General features: G+C 44.6%; 1 protein-coding gene across 2 annotated transcripts in view; it reads right to left on the reverse strand.

Annotated features, from left to right (window-relative positions):
- nkain1 (sodium/potassium transporting ATPase interacting 1) overlaps positions 1 to 19,580 on the reverse strand; it is a 451,861-nt gene that overhangs the window by 182,309 nt on the left and 249,972 nt on the right. The gene's annotated exons all lie outside the window — the stretch shown is intronic.

Genomic DNA, 19,580 nt, shown 5'->3' on the forward strand with positions numbered 1-19,580 from the left:
TCGTGAGTATGTATTCATTCATGGAATTGCTGCACCTTGCGTGGCAGAGCACGGTAGGTCATGGCTGGCACTGCTGCCACACTGACTCGGCGCCTTGGGTTTGAATCCCATGTCTGGTTGTGTGTTTTTTGTGTCTGTGTGGCCCTTCTCCCATAAACACACACAAAGACGTCAGAGGTTTGGTTAACTGGAGTCTGCAAACTGGCCCTGCGATGGATGGCATTAAATTAATTGAATTTATTATTTATTTACAGTCATGTAAAAAGGTAACTTCGCCCCATGAAATGCTCTCTCTTTTTTAACATATGTGAACAGATCAAAATCTGATTTTTTTAAAAATTTGATATACTTTACTAATCCCCGAGGGGAAATTGTCCTTTCACATGACCTTTGGGGGTCAGAGAGCAGGGTCAGCCATTGTATAGCACTTCTGGATCAATTTTCAGGTTAAGGGCCCAACGGAGTAGGGTCCCTTCTGACAGTAGTGGGATTTGAACTGGCAACCTTCCAGATACCTGCATTTAAACAGTATCTACAGATAAAGGTAATATAAAATAACAAACACCATGCCACATTTACATTTTTAGTCCGTTTTCTAATTTAAATAAAGATAAATGCAAATTTTACATGTGTAAACAAGTGAGTGCGCCCCTACCTTGAACACATAAAGTTAGAATCGGGTGCACCAGATGAGGTGAACATGATCAGAATATCAGTCACTAGAGAAGACTTTGGAGGGAGCAGTCTTACTGAGATTAGTCCAGCCACAGACCCCCACTGGACAGCCAATTGGATTGCAGGGTTTTGTCACCTGGTCTACTTGACTTAAGTCAGATAACCCTCCACCAAACCTAATCTTATCCATAGTGTAACCAGGTGTTATCACTGATGTATCATATAAAGTGACCACCTCCTCAATGGAGTGGAGCTCTGGAGGTCCACAGCTAGAATCTATTGGTCTTACTCAAACCTCTGACATTTCGTTTGGTTTGCTCTTAGTTTGTTGAAGTGTGTGTTATCACCCAGCTGAGATCAAAAAAGCTCTCTGAAGCCTTCAGCAAGAAAGTTCTAGATGCCTATAACTCTAGGAAGGCATTTAAAAAGATACTAAAAAATATTGCAAATCAATCATTCCACTGTCCAGACAAGAGGAGAAGATTCTCGACTCCTACCAATTTGTCCAGGAAAGGCTGCCCCAGCAAATTCAGGCAGAGTGCAGAATGCAGGAGGCTCAAAGAAGTCTGTAAGAAACCCAGAATTTCATCAGGGGACCTCCAGGTAGTTCTTGCCACTGTTGATGTCAAAGTGCACTAGAAAGGGGCTGCAGAAATGAAGTATACATGGGGGGTGTGACAGGAGAAAACCTTTGCTGTCCTGAAAGAACATCATGAAACTTCTAAAGTTTTCCCATGAACACCTAGGCAAACAACAGAACTTCTGGATCAATGTGCTCTGGAGGGATGAGGCAAACATGGACTTATCTGGCCATAGTACCAGAGCACATGTTTGGTGAAAATCAAAGACAGCATTTAACCAGAAGAACCTGCCAGCAACTGTAAAACATGGTGGTGGAAATGTTATGGTTTGGGGCTGCTCTGCTCAATCAGGACCTGTCAGCTCACCATCATAGGATCCACAAAGAATCCTTCACTGTACCAGAAGATGCCGGAGGATAACATGAGACCATCTGTCAGAAGATCGAAGCTCAGTAGAAAGTGGACCCTGTGGCATGATAATGACCCAAAACATACCAGTAAATCCACCAAAGAGGGGCTGAAAAAGAAAGAAATGGAGGGGGCTGGAACGGCAGAGTCAAAGTCCAGATCTGAACCCCTTCAAGATGATGCGGGGGGGGGGGGGGGGGGGGGGGGGGATTTGTGTGCACAAGACACCTCTCAAACGTTACACAGCTGAAAAAAATTCTGCATGGATGAGTGGGAAAAACATTCTTCTAATCAATGACAGAGTCATAAAACATCTATTTGAGGGGGCAACACCAGCTATTAGAACCAAGGGGGCTTTCTGTACAGATGTAAACGGCATATCTGCTCATTCTTTTTTAAATAAATTGTCATAAAATCAAGTTTTCATTACTTTTTTTTCAATTACATCACCTTTATCTAAATATACTAATTACATGAAAGTAACATTTTGATATGACCACATATATTCAAAAAGAAAACAATATTTCATGGGGTGCAATTACTTTTTCACACGACTGTATGTGTATTTTACAGAGAAGGTGCCTGTAACTGTCACCAGATTCTCTAAGGGGACCAGAGCGCAAAAAAGATTTGAAGACCCCCCCCTCGCACAACCTGGTGTGTGACCCTTCAACTTTAAATTGAAGCTCGGTGTTTGTGCCCCCGGTTAATCACTAACACCACACTGTCTGAGGCGTCTGTGGTCAGCAAAGGGAGCTTTAAACTTCATTTTTATGAACTGCAAGGATAATCCAACAGTGATTACTCAATACAGTGAATATACGTTGCTGTTTTATTCGGCTCTCGCTCTTGCAGAAAAGCAGACTGGCAGCTTGGACAACATAGAGTTACCAGCGGCTCTGCCGAGACCTTCAACTAAGCCAAGGTGGTCTGTTTTCAAACCAACTAAAACAAATCAAAGCTGCCACCTTTGTGTCTACAGCAGCCCAGAGGCCCAGCACATCATTTAACGGACCCACTTCATTTTATTTTTCACGTCTCTAATCCCTCACTGGTGCGATACCGTATGCCTTTCTGGAGACTGACGGCTGGAAAAGCAACTGACGCTGGATGATTAAGAGTGCAGATTTGAGAGCAACCAGAGCTGGAAGACAACTAAGACCTTGATCAAATAATACTCTTTAGTCACCTACCTGCCCGCCTCTGTGTCGTGTGGGGTGGGATTCAAAGGTAGCACCAAGGAAAAGCATTCAGGGCCAAAAGAAAAAAATGCAGGCAGGACGTCTAAACACTTTCCTTTTCAGTTCAGTAGTGTGGCATGCGTATTCAATATGCAATCCAATTAGAGTTACATGTATAGTGTGGCGGGCCCCGGCCGGGACGCCTCTTCTTCTTTCCGGGGGAATAAGCATGGACTGAACAGTACCTCTCCCGGGATGCTTGATGGCAGCCTTCCTGGGTGGCAGTGGTGCCTCGGATTCCTGTAGGGCTCCATGGGAGATCTCTACAACCCTATTGGGATCCTGGGGTGCCGATGGGGGGCGCTGCAGTGGTTCCTGAGCCCAGCAGCCACCACTCCAGGATCTAGAGTCTAGAGGAGGAAGACAAAGCTTGCCAGAGAAGAGAGGAGGAGAAGAGAAGATTTATTATAAGTAGTGTGTGCTATTGTGCTTATTGGGACTGTGTTGTGCCTGTGGGAACGGGGATGGCGTTGTCCACAGGTGAAGAAAATAGAATAAAAAACTTGTGTTTTTATAAGTGTGCCTCTAGTGTCTGTCTGTGTCGGGTTGGGTGGCTGGCTCGCCCCCTAGTGGTCTTGTTACAATAGTAATAAAGAGTACTGTATGTACTCCCTCCACACTCCGCCTGTACATTAGAACAATTATGACAAGAACAGGCCATTCAATCCCACAAAGCACCTCTAAAATACATCTAGTTGAGTTTTGAAGCTCTCTAAAATCCAGCTATCAGTGTCTCTGCCAGTGTTTCCCAACCTTTGTGCCTACCGTTTCACATGCCAGTGTGTTTATGACGCATTTGTGGGGAGTATGGGGGGGGGTTTCATCAAAGTGTTGGAGCAGTTGTTACAAATTGGGTTGTCCTGCATGATCACCTGAGCGTCACAGCATTAGATGAATCAAATGCAATCGTGAACGCTTTTGGGGAATCGAGCATCAGAGTGAGCGTTAGGAAGACCATCCAGGATCGGCCAGGATCCACATGCTGTGCTGCCACTCAGGTGAGCCGTGGGGATTTGCTGTTCCAGCCTGAATCTAAAGGAGTGAACAGGCAGCCCCCTAACAATGAGTTGTGAACAAAAATATACAAAATAAAATAATGCGGATATATTATACAAGCAGGTAAGAAGACCAGTAATAAAAATGCATATCAATATTGACATAAATAAAAGTAATTAAAGCATCTGAACAAAAAAAGACATAAAAAAGAATCTAAACCATAACCCTGACAAAAGAACTCCTAAAAAGTTTATTTTTTTATTTCATTTTGTCCCATTGTTTCATTTATGCCACACCAGAGATGTGTCACATGACTGTGATCATCCCATTCGTGGTGTCAGCGGTAGTGATGGTAGGAATATGATGGCAGCTCTGTGATGTATTGTCCCTTGGTTGGATAACTCTGATATTTTTTTGGTATAATTTGTCTCTTTTTCAAGTAGGCCAGGCGCCCGTTTGCATTACAGTTTTGAACTCTTTCTGTCCCTCGCACTGATTCTTTGCTTTTTCGCTAACCTGAATACCTTTTGATCTTTCCAGGTTTCATCTCATCTGCCTTTTTACTGTGATTCTTGTCTCACTTATCATCTCCTGGTCAAATCTTTCACTCAGAATAATCTTGGAGATGCTGTCATGGGTGGTCCGTGGCGTCAGGATAATTTTAAATAAATAACCCTGCCCCAAAACGTGCAGGCTCCAATCAGGCATGGGAGTGACTGTGTACGGGAGTGCGTTTCTCTCCGCGGTTAATTGAAGTGCTGGCTAACTGCGCCGCATACACATGCAGAGGCTGGCGGATCAGTCAGGCACCTCAATGGTGCCACGGAGAAAGCGACCCTTTGCAACTACGCCTAATAAGGGAGAGGAGCCTGCACGACAGAGAAGGGCAACAGAATGAAAGAAAGAAAAGATGAAGGAAGGAACAGAGGTTGAAAAGAGAAAGAGTGGCCTGGTGGCTGAGCTTGAGGTAGGGGAGCTCCTATTAAGCGATCGCCCGGGAGTAAGAGCGGCCCGACATGCAGTGTCTCCTTCAGACACCGAGGGACAGGCGGCATGTGCGGCTCAGCATGGCGCCCCACAGGGGACCTGAGTCTGGTGTGACGGATGGCCAGGGCCATTACCTGGCCGGGACGACAGCTGGGTGGAAGGGCCGAGGGAGAGAGCATGTTTGGGGCATTATCTTCCTCAAGAAGATTAGAGGGCAGCCTCCCTGGGTTGCTGCAGGAGCACGGATTCCCACAGGGCATGTTAGGAGTTGGAGTTAAAGCAGCTCTGTTTGGTTCCATGGGCACCAGCAGGGGGTGCTGCAGGTATGGCTGAGCCCTTTGTGGCAGCACTTCCACCACACCTGGAAGTGATGCCAGCAGAAGGTCGTGGAGCACCTGGGGCACTTCTGGGTGCCTTATAAAAGGAGCCAGCTGCCACTACTCGAGGAGGCAGGGTCAGGAGGAGATGGACAAAGCTTGCCAGGAGGAGTGAAGGTGAATTGGGACCGAGAGAAAGAAGGAAAGAGACAAGAAGAAGAAAGGAACTTGACTGTTAACTTGAGTATTTGTTGCTTGTTGATACTGTGCTACTTTGGGGAATGAAGAAAAAGTGCTTCCCCACTATGAATAAATGTGTGCTGAGTGCTGGACTTGGGTTCTGTGTCTGTTGTGTCCAGGGTTTGGGGAGCTGTACGCACCCTAGTGGTCCACACTGGATATAATGGTTGACTGCACCTATCGGTTGGGCGTCTCCTCATTTGCCTGATCCCGTAGGGGATAAGCTGAGGAGAAGTCAGCATTGAGACTGATGGCTGTTTTAAAGGAACCATCTCTCCGATTTGTTTCAACCTTATTTTAATGGAATACTAGGGGCTTCTCCCCCTGCTCACTTCACTCACCAACCCCTAGGGGGCCTGCGCTACACGCAATCCATTTCGCGTCTCTGCCGCTCACGTATGTGGATTTCACTTTCACCAAACAACAAATCTTTCAGTTCTTGCAGGATACGCCTCTTCATTGGGAAGAAACACTACTTTTCCCTGATGGCAACACAATTTAGACGATCTACGAGTCTCCGACTTAAAGTTTAAATCTGAACAATATATTCGATCTCTTTTCGCTGTTCCGTTATTTCACCGAGTAATAATTTTTGTTTGTTTGCGCTAATGCGATCTTTACTATCATTTTTTTGAGACTTTCGAATTTTAGTACTTCCGTTATCTCTAACCTGCTCTGCATGTGTACCGTGCCAACGTTTTTGAATTCTTTACGACATTCTACTTTGTCATGTACTCTTTGTCTTTTATTTCCAGCTTCGGGCCTGGTTTAATCTCTTGGCCCAAAGTCTCGTCTCGCGGGACATTAAAGTGTCTCTCTGAGAAAGTCACGTGTCTGCCCAGAATTTTTTTTATTTATAATAGAGATATTTATTAATGAACAGTTTTTATGGACTATTTATTTATTTATGGAAGGCACACTGCACTTTTTATTTGAACACTGGCTTTTGTTGTTACTCTGTCACTTACGCATCTACCCCTTGCTATATGTGTGTGTCCTCATTTGTCCCACTCATCTCGGTTACGGGATCGACGATTGGGGTGCAACAGGCTCCCCAAAGGCAAATGGAAGCATAGAGCCAACCCGGACCACCACAGATGCTGCCTCACAACAAGGTTTATGGGGTGCCAGTGCCTATCCTGGCACTAGTCCATCACAGGACACACACACACACACTGGGTGCTCACACACACCCACAGTTACTCATACTGTGACCTAAGCTCACGTTTGAGGACAGCACACTAAAATGTTTGTAGTGAACAGCAGCAACATCTGGCACTAAAAATGGCTCCGCCCCCAGATGTTTTTCTTAAAAACCCGCCCTCAGTTTCCTCCAATCCGTGCCTGTTAAACATTTCAGGTTTCAGTGTCCCACTCCTACTCATGTATTAGACAGATGCGTAAACTAGCTTTGGAAAGACGGAGAGAGCAGAAAACTGAACAAAAGACTTGACACTGTGAGAAAATAGAAAAATACAATTAATGTTATCAATTCAAGAGCTCAGAACCTGAAGCTTAATGATTCATTTATATATCTTGCTGTCATTCTGACTATTGCATGTGGTGGCCCAGAGCTTACAGCTGGCCTCATCTCCTTGAACCCAGGACCGACAACAGTCGCATCCAACGATGAGCTGGGCAATGAGGACACATAAGTAGGGTGCAAAACTGCTTTTTATTTACAACAATCAAAGGTTCAAAAACCCAAAATGCAAATAAAACTGAGACTACACTGACTGCCAAGTAACCACACGCGGTGCTTATGGCAATCCTGAAAATACTGGCGGACACGCCGACTCCTCAAAGGCCGGGATTTGAGGCCAGGACTGTGGAGTTTCAAGGCAGCAGCACTAAATGGCATACATCTATGCTACAAAATAGAATTTGCATCCCACTCATGAACCCTTTTGTGCCCCCCCCCCCATCCAGCTGTCAATATGCAATTAGAGTAAAACTGAGTAAGCCCCCTCAAATGTCAGTGTTATCATTCCTTAATAATACAAAATACAAAACTCCTGCCCAGCCCTTCACCCAAATCAATAAGACACTTGAAAAGAATGATGAGACATCCTCAGCAAACGTACAATTTATTCAAAGGAAAACTGAGCCAGCATTAAATGAAATTGTACCAAACCTCACTGGTGGTCTCCCATCCATTTTAATGCAATTAGCTGAAGCGCGGCATGTGTGTGTCGTTTTGGTTCAGCTAAGGCTGCTAGTGAATGACTTGTCTCTCTGGCTCTGCATAAAATATGTGCCTGAAAGCCGTGCCGTGTCTTTACTGTTCCTGTGTGCTCGGCTCATATTTGTTGGCGCCAGTAAGGTTGTGAATGTTAAACAGAGAGACCCCATGAGAGATCCAGAAACCTGCCTCTGAGTAAAAAAAAAAAACAAAAAATCAAACAGCTTGCACCTAGTGTGGCATACACATACACAAAATAATCCAAGCAATCCTTCACGTGTTGTGCCATTTGTGGATGCAACCGTAACACGGACAAATGTGCGGCTGTCAGGAATCGACAGCTCATCACAGGACTCCTGCTTAGCACGTACGGCATACGACTCCGCTGGGTACGGAGAGGGCACGCCACTCATTACTTCTGAAAGCTGCCACTCTGGGCCACCAAAGAGTCATCTGGATGCAATTTGATTCAGGTCAGGTGGCCCAGCCGGGGGTACAGCAATGCAGAGGGACCTGGGGCGATGATCGGCACGCTTGATGTTGACTGTGCAGTCGAGGAATGCCAGCGGCTCCAGCACCTGGTGTGATGTGGTAGTGAGGGGGTTGGGGGGCAGATGGAGTCTAAATGAGATAGGGTAGGGTGAGGGGGGCTTGTTTTAGGCAGTATTGCATTTTGTACCTCACTGGTCCCAAGAATTCAATGCATATCTCATCATACTTGAGTTCTCAACATTGGTGTCCCCTGATCCCACTTTATTCTTTCAGCCACTTCAGATAGGATACTTGTTAAAAAAAATGTCATACCCAGACATAATTTGGCCAAGAGGCCACTTGACCCTTGGAACATGGGAGGAAACAGGCATACAGTACTGGGAATAATCAATATGGCCACAGATAAAACATCTAGATTGCCCTCAGACAGGGGGTCAGGGGAAGGAGATGGCCTCCATAGAAATAATAGACAGCAAAGCAAGCAGTAGCATCACAGTATGGCCCGCTCTCAAATATAGAACACACATCACCGGGGTGTGACAGGAAACCAGAGAGACAAAGGAGACAAGCAGTGAACATGCCAAGTCCATTCAGACTGAGCCCAAAGCCCTGGAACTGCACAGGCCTCACAAACCTCTACGGGGCTCGCTTAGAGACAGCGGTTAACCAAATAAATACTGTGGACTGTAGGGGCTCTCTTCAGCTCTCCCCGGACCCCAAACACAAACACAGGAGTTCAAATGATAAAAAGGGTCTTTTTTAACAAAAGGCTGAATAAACATTACAGTAAAACCTCGATTATCCATCAGGGGTCGTGACCGAGGCCATGACGGGTAAGGGAGAAGATGGATAACAGAACAGCTACTTTAAAAATGATATACAGATTAGCCTAATAGTCGCATTTATTTACAAAATATAATATAGTATTAGCAAAATGAATTGATTTATATAATACTAGCTGTCCCCCATGGCTCCGCTCACATTGTAGTGAAATAGGCCAAACTTTAAAAAATCCCCCAAAAAATTTTTAAAAATGTAATTCTGGCCAAGTGGAAGGTGGGTACGCTCCAACGTCAAACGCTGGCATTGTATCTGATTGTGTTCATCTCTGACAGGAGAGCGTCCCCCGCATGGGAAGAAAAGCACATGGCCGTGATATCTCTGGCAATCAGCAGCTACCCTCTAAAACACACGTAGCTATGATCTCTCTCTCAAAAACATCAAAACGTTACTCCTTAACAATCTCTAGATGATAATGTCTGCTGAACATACAGGTATCTCTGCTAAGCGGAGGCAAGGTACACTCCAACACGTGGCGAGAGGTAGAGCGACTCGAACGAAGGCTGGCATGTGAGGAAAGATGGCCCCACCCCCCCCTTTCCTCGGCCCGCTGCGTGTCTCTCGGATTTGAGCAAATAAATCGGAACCAGAAGCGAACTATGATACAGAGCGCAATGAGAGAAGTCACAAAATCAACCGGAATGTTCAAGCAAATTATAGAAAAAAAACCAATCTAAATCCGTTAAGTCATTCTCTCGGAAAAGCAGACAGACTTACAGACAGACAGACACTGGATTTTATATATACATTGTGGCAGATAGCCGGGGGTCGTGCCCAGCCGGGACGCCTGGAGGGTCTGGGAGTGGAGCAATACCTTCCCCGGGCCACGAGAGGGCAGCCGCCCTGGTCTGCGTGGGTGCGCCCGAATACTTGTGAAGCCCTGGAAGGCAGTGCTTCCACCACACCAGGAAGTGCTGCCGCACCAGGGATGGTGTACACCCAGAGTGCTTCCGGGTGCATGGGCACAAATTCCGCCATACTGGGGAGTGCTGCCGGAAGTTCGTTATTGAGCACCTGGAGCACATCCGGGGAAGATATAAAAGAGGCCTCCTCACTCCATTCCAGGAGCCGGAGTCGGCTGGAAGTAGTCAGAGCTTGCCTGGGAGGAGATGGAGGTGACACGATAAGAAGAAGAAGGGAATTGAAAGGACTGTGTGTTTGGGTGATTTCTGCACTGGGGGTTGGACTTGTAAATAGGGGTTGCAAATAAAACGTGCGTGTTTAAGACATTCTGTGTCTGCCTGTGTTTGTCGGGTCCAAGCTTTCCACAAGATATAGACTGTAATGACCAGTGTAATAAGCAAATACAATTCAGAGGTAGTGGAGTTTCCACGTTTTACTTGGGAGTCTTTTTTCCGAAATAAATGGTGCCCTGTCTTATACTCCGTTATCTGGGTAACGGAGCACATCTCCAAAACAATAGAAGAAAGTTTTCCCTACCAATAATTATCTCCTGCCACTTATGTTCTGCCTTTTTCTATACCGCAAACACTCCTGCTTATTGTCTCCTGACTCCCTACTCAAAACATCCTTCCCCTGCACCTTCCTTTTTCTCCTAACTTCTCCTGAGAGGTATGTCTGCCCCTTACAGAACAGAAGCCCTTCACCCAATCCTGTCACTTATGCAGCATTCTACCCTTTCTGTCCCCTCACTGGGCATCAAAAGCTGCCTGCACATTAAAATATACTAACAAAACATAACAGAATGTAAACAGAAAATTACAATGCAGTAATACAGAATAACATTACCATCAGTGGTTTCCATTTTTGACACGTTTTTCAATTTTGTTAGCATCATGCTTTATATTGTTCACTGTTGTTCTTCATCCATCCATCCATCCATTTTCCAACCCGCTGAATCTGAACACAGGGTCACGGGGGTCTGCTGGAGCCAATCCCAGCCAACACAGGGCACAAGGCAGGAACCAATCCCAGGCAGGGTGCCAACCCACCGCAGGACACACACAAACACACCCACACACCAAGCACACACTACGGCCAATTTAGAATCGCCAATCCACCTAACCTGCATGTCTTTGGACTGTGGGAGGAAACCGGAGTGCCCGGAGGAAACCTACGCAGACAAGGGGAGAACATGCAAACTCCATGCAGGGAGGACCCGGGAAGCGAACCCAGGTCCCCAGGTCTCCCAACTGTGAGGCAGCAGTGCTACCCACTGCACCACCGTGCCGCCCGTGGTCTTCATATTCCATAATTTGAAGGAATACTTGAAGAACTTTTGCCATTTTGTTTAATAATTTCAGTTTTTTGTGACAATTCCAACACCACATGCATGTTTCTAGGCCACAACAATGTATAGTAGTTTAATTATAACAAATGAGAAAAGCTACGAAACACTATTAAAGCTGAAAGTATGCAACTGACGCTGTGATTTCAAAATGTGCCATGACATGCGTAGCTGGGGAAAAACACTACGCGCTAGCATAAGGGAGACTTGTTCCAATGTTCAGAGCTTGCAGCGTATCGTGGGGCAGTAGCAATAGGCAGACGCTGGCGTGCGCAATGTTTTTGTATCTGCCCTGACGGTTAATGGAGACTGACAGTTAATCGAGGTTTTACTGCACAGGAGAACAACAAAGTAGCACAGAGCAGAGAACAAAGAGAACAAAAAACCCCTGACCTCTGGGCCTATTTGAGCAGCAGTGGCCCCCTGACTACTCTGTTACTTGTTCTCCCTGCTCACCTTCCAATAATCTGGTTCTCCTTCCTCCCTTGGGCCGACAGAATCCTTGCCACCAGCTGAGCGCAACTCTAAGCTCACTGGACCAAGGGAATTGAGGGTCTTTCATAGTAACTCCCCAAACTTTATCTGGGGTCCCAGTTACATCAATCTCTGGTGTTCTATGGGCAGCACTCCCCCTAGCAGCACCAGTTGTCACTGCAAGTTAGCCTCACTGCAGAGGTTACTGGGGATGGACAGATTTGTTGTCCTCCCTAGAACTTTTGTTAGGCCACAACATACTGCCCCCTACTGGCTCCCGCAGCCTTAAACCCCACAGTAGGGCTTATGTTACTAGCTATAAGGTTTTGAGTGATCCCTACAATAATGGCAGCATTCCCTGGTGGTCAGTAAGGATACTGCTACCCAGATGAAATTTGTGTATATAGGATGGACAAGTCATTATTGTCACAAGTACAGAGTACAATGAAATTCTTACTTGCGTGTGTTGAAAAAACACAATACGTTGCTAGCACTGTGATTTGCGTGTAGTACCTCAAAACCTCTGTCTTTCTTACCTTAAAAATCTCAGAACACACTTTTTAATACTATCGACTACCAGGATTTAATAACAAAAGCTAAAATAATCTTATTAAACGAAGAGTAAGTGAAAAATTAACAAGCAAGAGCAAGAGGAGAGCAAGGAAATCAATAACAGGTTTATAACAGAAACAAGCAAAACAAGAAACAAAAGGAGAACAAACCAAATCTCAGAGTCATTACTTACCAGAGTCTGATATTGGCTTGATCTCCTGAGAAGGTCCTATCATGGCATCTCTAAACAACTTATAGTGCTGAGTACCTGCTGTTTAAAACTCAAGACGTGATCATCTCAGCGTGCTGTCAATGGATGACAGGATCACTCAAGAGGCCAGCGGTACTTTAAGTGGACATATGAGAGGCTAACAGCTTCCAACCATGGACAGCACAAACACTTGTTATATTAAGGGTTAGCCTATATATTTGTATATACGTATATATATAGTCACGCATGCACATCAGAGAACCTCCATGCAAGCACAGTCAAGGTACGTAATAGCCCACCAAGACAAAGAGGAGGCGCTGCCACTAACACTGTCTTGTCCTTCTTTCCCCACAGTGCTGAGAAGCCACACGGTGAAAGTATTTAATCCTGCCACTTCTAGTCCCACACCATAATAACCCAGGCGTACCGGAAGGAGACGTCATTTTGGCCAGAGCAACTGAACTGTCATTACCGCACCCCGGCCGCTATATACATATATATATTGTGATAGACGGCGCACATGAGCGGCCATTTCTGGCTGGGATGGAGCATGGTTCCTTAATTGGCTGGGAGGTCAGCCTGAGGATGCCACAAGGAACAGGGCGAAGATCTTCTTTTTTCACCCAGAGTACAGGCAGAAAATCCCAATATAACAGTGGGTATGCTGGCACCCTGGCCAGGTTGGAACCAAGAGCAATACCTAGCTGGGTGGACAGTATAATGGAAGGATGTGGAAGAGAACCCTGCAGGACCACGAGCTCCCCCAGCACAATAGGGGAAACCTCCCTGAGCGGTTGTACTTGTGCAGATACCTGCAAGGCACACTACACTGTATGCTGGAGTCCTCCAGAACAGCCACAATGGGTTCAGTAGGGGGCTGCCGGGGGGTGCTACAGGGATTCCTCACCCCTGCTTTATGGGACTTCCGTTTGACCTGGAAGTACTTCTACTGGGCTCAACATCATCCAGGCAAGTCAGAGTCAGGTGGAAGTGGACAAAGCTTGCTGGGGAGGTATAGATGAGGAGAAAAGAAAGAGAAAAAGTGAAGAGAATTGCGTTTATTGCACTACTGGAAAATTTTGGGAAAGGTCGTTGTAAAAATAAACCTTTTTATTTAAATGGGACTTGTGTCTGTGAGGTTAGGTCTGGGGTTGAGCGCTCTCTGGCACTCTCTAGTGTTCGTGATAGACAGATAGATAGATAGATAGATAGATAGATAGATAGATAGATAGATAGATAGATAGATAGATAGATAGATAGATAGTACATGACATATGTCGCATTCAAACATTTCTCTTGTGCAGTACCGTTGCTCCCTATACGCAGAGTACACAGTCTGCGTAGGGCACCAACTCCCAGGAGGGCACCATCCCAGCTACTCAAAAAAATCGTTTTTATATATTATAATAATAAATTAATATTAATAATATACATATACAAATAAACAAAAATATAAACGTATATATTGCATTTTACGGTGAACGCAGAGTAGGCTAAGCACACGTGATGACGCGCGCGCCCTCACCTCTGTTACGGCTGCCTATTTGGCCAAAAATGATAATAATTGAACAATATGCCTGGTCCTGGAAAGAGACATCAACAGTCCGGCGCCGAGAAACGAAAGAAAAAAAAAGCCCAAGATGAAGCCCGTGCATCACTTTAATCTCTGGATTGCTCTGCGCATAGCAGTGACGCTCCCTGTAACTGTTGCCTCTGCTGAGCGAAGTTTTTCTAAAATGAAGCTCATCAAAACGTACTTGCGTTCATCTAAGGCACAAGAGTGCATGAGTGGTCTGGCAATTGTCAGCATCAACTCTGAATTAGCAAAGGCTTTATCATATGAAGAGCTCATTTACGACTTTACCTCAAGAAAAAGCAGAAGTGTGCCTTTGTAAATTTTGAACTTTGGAAAGCTCCAGCAGATGACAGTATTGATTTTATTTCAGTTTATTATTGTTTATTTTATTTATTATAAATGTTTTATTTAAAGTGTAATTTTAGTTTGTATTTTTTGCTGTAGAGCTACAATTGTAATTTATAAATGATACAATTTATTTATGTATTTACTTTTATTTGAATAAAGTTCTATTTTGACCCCTATAGTAGGTGTTTTTTTAATTATTTTATTTTTACTTCCGTAATATTTGGGGGAGGGGGCACAAAAGTAAATTTCTGTTTAGGGCGCCCATTTGGCCAGCAGCGGCCCTGCACTTGTGTTTTTGAGTGCTGCATTAATGTCATCAGTCTATGTAAAACAAGTGAAAGTTATTTCTTCACACACATCGTATATATGCATTTGCAATGCAAAATTGTGTTATAAAGTTAAACATTTTCTGTAAATTAAAAAAAAAACACATAGCCAGTCCTGGCAATTTATAAGGAAGCCTATGAGTCTTCAATGGAAAATAAAAGCATAAAAACTTACTTAATACGTCCTCTTTAAGTTTTAACAAAACAAAACATGCCTTCTGCGTTTCCGATGCGTGTTTGTGAGAACAAAAGGGATCTGGAAATTATCATTTTATCACATATTCATGGTACTATTTTCTTGTGGAACGAATACATTTTTACTTAAATATGGATTTAAATCAAAACAAAACCATCCACGTGACATGAACAGTTTACTGCGATTTATCTTTCGAAAGCAAACCATGCCCTGTTGGGATGTGAATGATTATTGCAGAAGGAGATCAACGGTGGGGTAGCACAGGTAGCTGGTCTTGTTTTAAAATGGCCGAATCTCATATCATCGGTGTGTTTTTGTTCAAAAGTAACATGTATAAGATAGTATACAAAGTGTTTGTAATTGAAAGACGTGGATTGATACTCGATAATTGCCTTGGCTTGAAAACTGGACGTATTTGTCTTGTTTATCAAGTTCAAGTTCAAAGTTTATTATGCTGTGGGCCCCGCTTGATTTAATGTTAAAACACTGGCTATGTATTTTTTTTTAATTTTAAAAAACATATAACTTTAGAACACAATTTAATGTGGCAAATGCATATACGGTATACCATGTTAATGAAGAAATAACTTTGACTTGATCCTTTAATGCACTGTACACACACGGCAGTTAACGTGAACTTGAATGTGAGAGGACACCAGAGAGCAGCCACACATTTAACGTTAAACCCAGTGCCCTAGAGTTGAATGCCATCAGTGGTAGCTGCTGAGCCACTGTGCCAACCTAAAATAAAACTCATCTTGCTTGACATTAGCAGGCTGATTTACTCTTTCAGGTTTATTGCTAGTCAGCAGAGTGCTCTTAGTTAAATACTGTAACAGGCATAAAAAAAGAAACAGTAAATCTAAAACTATGTAACAGGGTGTCTATACAGGGTGAGTCAAAATTATGTTAACATTTGAATGGTGGAAACAATTTATTCACAAAACATACTTCATATGTGCAAGATGAATTACTGGAATGTCTCAACCTGTTTGTCATCATGTTCAACACACAAAAACCAACGAGCAACAGTACCATTTAAAGCCCGAATACACATTTCGCAGTGAATAGATGATACCACAGTCCGTATTCTATCCTTCAGGTCACTGATATCATCAACTTTCCTGCTATACATGCGCTCCTTCACCATACCCCATAACCAGAAATCACAGGGTGTCAAATCAGGGGAGTGTGGAGGCCATGGCAATGGTCCACCACGACCTATCCATTGACCTGGAAAGGTGTGATCGAGATAAAAATAATAATCCATTAGTGCTAACATAATTTTGACTCACCCTGTATATTGTCACGTGTGTATGCATAGGGGACAGTTTAAGGGCTCTGGTGATGGTAGGGTTGGCACTGTGTGATAACGCCTTCTCTTTTCTTCCCTCTGCAGACCAGAAGACTGACGGTTTTTCCATCACCGATGTCACTTCCTGTGTCCATCGGCCTGGACCCGCCTCTTCCTGCTTGAAGTACACAAAACGGGAAGGTCCGGCATCTTCTGATCAGTCAGAACCAGACTCCCATCTGAAAAGACGTTTGTTTAACGCACTTAACTGTTTTTTTGTTTCTTCTTTTGTAACCAGTTATATGGGGTTGGCCCACAGGTGTCCCATTGTGTCGTCTTTTTCTTACAATATATAAAATAGTGAGGTCTGTTCGTCTGTCACACAAAAAATTGCAAATCACTGGGTCTTGAACCTTGATCTTGGTCTTAATTGAGAGTTTATGACGTGATACATATGACACAGCTCACCAATTGGAGATGTAAGCTACCTCGGCCATATAATTGGGCTTCTTCTCATGGTGGTGCAGCCATGCAACGTTCCTGAGAGAAAACGAAAGGAACCGTGGTGATATTTGCTGACAGTGAAGCACACTGCCCAGGCTGACTGATTGCTTTTGTCCTCAAATGCGACTCATACACTCCAATCAAAAGGGCAGCCATACACACCTAGTAGGGCATGAAGGAGGTGGCAGCACCCTCGCCACAGTCACCTGGACTGCTGTGTTTCATAAGAAGCACATGAATCCCCTATCTTCGAGGACAAGAGAGGTCCGAGTGTTTCCTAGTCACATAATGAATGTTTCAGTCAGCAAAGAGCCATCCATGTCTGGACAGAAGTGAATCCTTCTACTTTACCCTTCTAGGATTGGCTCATTCCTCACACCCGACGCTGCCTGGAGAGTCTCTGGCACCCCCCGTGACCCTAAATGGAGCAGGCGTGTGAATTTTGTTACTTGAGTCAGACATCCTGCGGTGCCTGCTCTTGTTCCAGAGTATAGCCACACCAATACCTTTCAACTAACATTACCCATTGGTGAGTTTTAATGACTGATATTTATTTATTTATTTTTTGAATATGTTAAACATTTTGGATACGATGGATGCAGAAGCCCATCCTGAATATTGTGAGCATGACACCGAGCCTAAAATCCTTTTCAAAACATATTATAGTTATTGATGTGATGTCATCGTAAGCAGGCTGTGCATTCACCAAAGTTGAGGAGGTGGACGTCTACTTGAGAGGCGGTAAGCTGCTCACTGGGGGGCCGGTGCCATAACACAATGAGTCAAACCGGAATTTTCCATTTGTCATCCATGTGCTGTATGCATTGAGTTGTCATCTTTCCTCCAAGGTGATGGGTGACAGTGGTACCTGAATGCCTACAGCTGGAGCTCTGGCTGTGCAACTGATGTGGCCGGTGGTACACAACGAGTCAGTGGTGGCAAATGGCCTTGTGCTTTACAGCCCACCGCCTTCGCCGGTGGCCACATATACTGCACACATGTGGTTCAAAGCAAATTACAATATAACAGTATCAACAGAAATGGCAGAGAGCACCAGAGCACTGTGGGTAAACAGAGTAACGTCTCCGATCAAATCCGTTCAGCCCTCCCACAGAAGAATGGCCTGCCGCTCAAGCCAGGGGCTCACATCCAACAACCGATCAATAGCCTCACGCTCACGATACAAGACAAGTCGGGATTCCAGAGCCCCTCACAAATCAATGCTTCCTTCTGTCTCTTATGATTTGACCACACAGGTTGATGGGAAATTGAACACACAGAAACACACTGTGCTCTTATATTTTGGAAAAACAAACTAACTAACCCTGTCTGGGGGTTAAATAATGAAAGGCTTTTTTTTATTTTCACGTCTTCATATAATCCGTTATCGATGAGTCAGGTCATTCTGAACCTCTCATTCAAAGGTCACCCTTCCATCGAGCGAACAGCACATCAACTTAATGAACTGTCATTAGCAGGGATAACAGCGGACTCTCACGCCAGCCCCAAAACGAGTGCACCTCCATCCAGAGGACACACTCTGCTTTTGGATACCGACTGTCATTTTAGGATAAAGACAAGCTAATTTAGGTCGATTGATTGAAGACACTGGGGATTAACAAGCAGCGTCTTTGTTTCCCTTTCAGGGGTCTGTAGGGGAAATAAACTGTTGATTGACAGATTGCTCTTGATTGAAGAGCTAATATGAAAAGGAGAACATGCCGTGCACATTAAAAAATAAAAAAACAAAATGTCTGCTAACTGTCACTTGGTTTGAGTCATTCGTCTTTTGAGTTTTCCTTTCGAGAGACTTGCATATCTGTGTATCTATCATAAGGCAACACCCTTAAAGTGGTCCGATTGTGTTTGAGGGGTCTAAAATGATTGAATTTGTTGATATCCAAATTCGGACTCCTTCACAATGCTTCCTATATACAACAGTCGGCCACAACATGCAAACCCCTGACAGGGGAAGTTATCTCATTACATTGGCATCTGTCAAGGGGTGGGATATGTTAGGCAGCAGATGAGCAGTCAGTTCTTGAAGGTGATGTGCTGGAAGCAGGAACAATGGGTAAGCGTAAGAATTTGAGCAACTGTGGCAAGGGCCACATTGTGACGGCTAGACCATTGGGTCACAGCATCCTCAAAACAACAGGTCTTGTGGGGTGTTACCAGTATATAATAGTTAGTGCCTGCCAAGAGTGGTCCAAGGTAGGACCACCGGTGAACTGGCGACAGGGTCTTGGGTGCCCAAGACTCCCTGATGCACATGTGGAGCGAAGGCTAGACTGTTTGGTCCAGTCCCACAGACAACTGCCATTAGAGAAAGGAGTCAGAACACACAGTGCATTGCTGCTTGCTGTGTATGGAGCTCCTTAGCTGCAGACCGGTCAGAGTGACCAATCTGTCCCTTATTCGCCACTAAAAGCGCCTACAAAGGGCACGTGAGTGTCAACACTGGACCATGGAGAATTGGGTGGGCTAGCATAATGACTCACGTATTTTGTTAAGTCATGTGGATGGCTGGGTGTGTGTGCGTTGCTTACCTGAGGAAGAGATGGCATCAGGATGTACTATGGGAAAAAGGCAAGCTGGCAGATGCAGTGTGATGCTCTGGGCAATGGTCTGCTGGGAAACTTTGGGTCCTGGCATTCATCTGGATGTTACATTGACACATAATACCTCTTCATGGCAATGGTATTCCCTGATGGCAGTGGCCTCTTTCAGCAAGATAATGGGCCCTGTCATACTGTAAAAACTGTTCAGGGAAAGTTTGAGGAACATGACAAAGAGTTCAAGGTGTTGACTTGGCTTCCAAATTCCCCAGATCTCAATCCGATTGAGCATCTGTGGGATGTTCTGCAAAAACAAGTCCGATCCATGGAGGCT

The sequence above is a fragment of the Erpetoichthys calabaricus genome, chromosome 14 (assembly GCF_900747795.2).
Source record: "Erpetoichthys calabaricus chromosome 14, fErpCal1.3, whole genome shotgun sequence".
NCBI classification, from domain to species: Eukaryota; Metazoa; Chordata; class Cladistia; order Polypteriformes; family Polypteridae; genus Erpetoichthys; species Erpetoichthys calabaricus.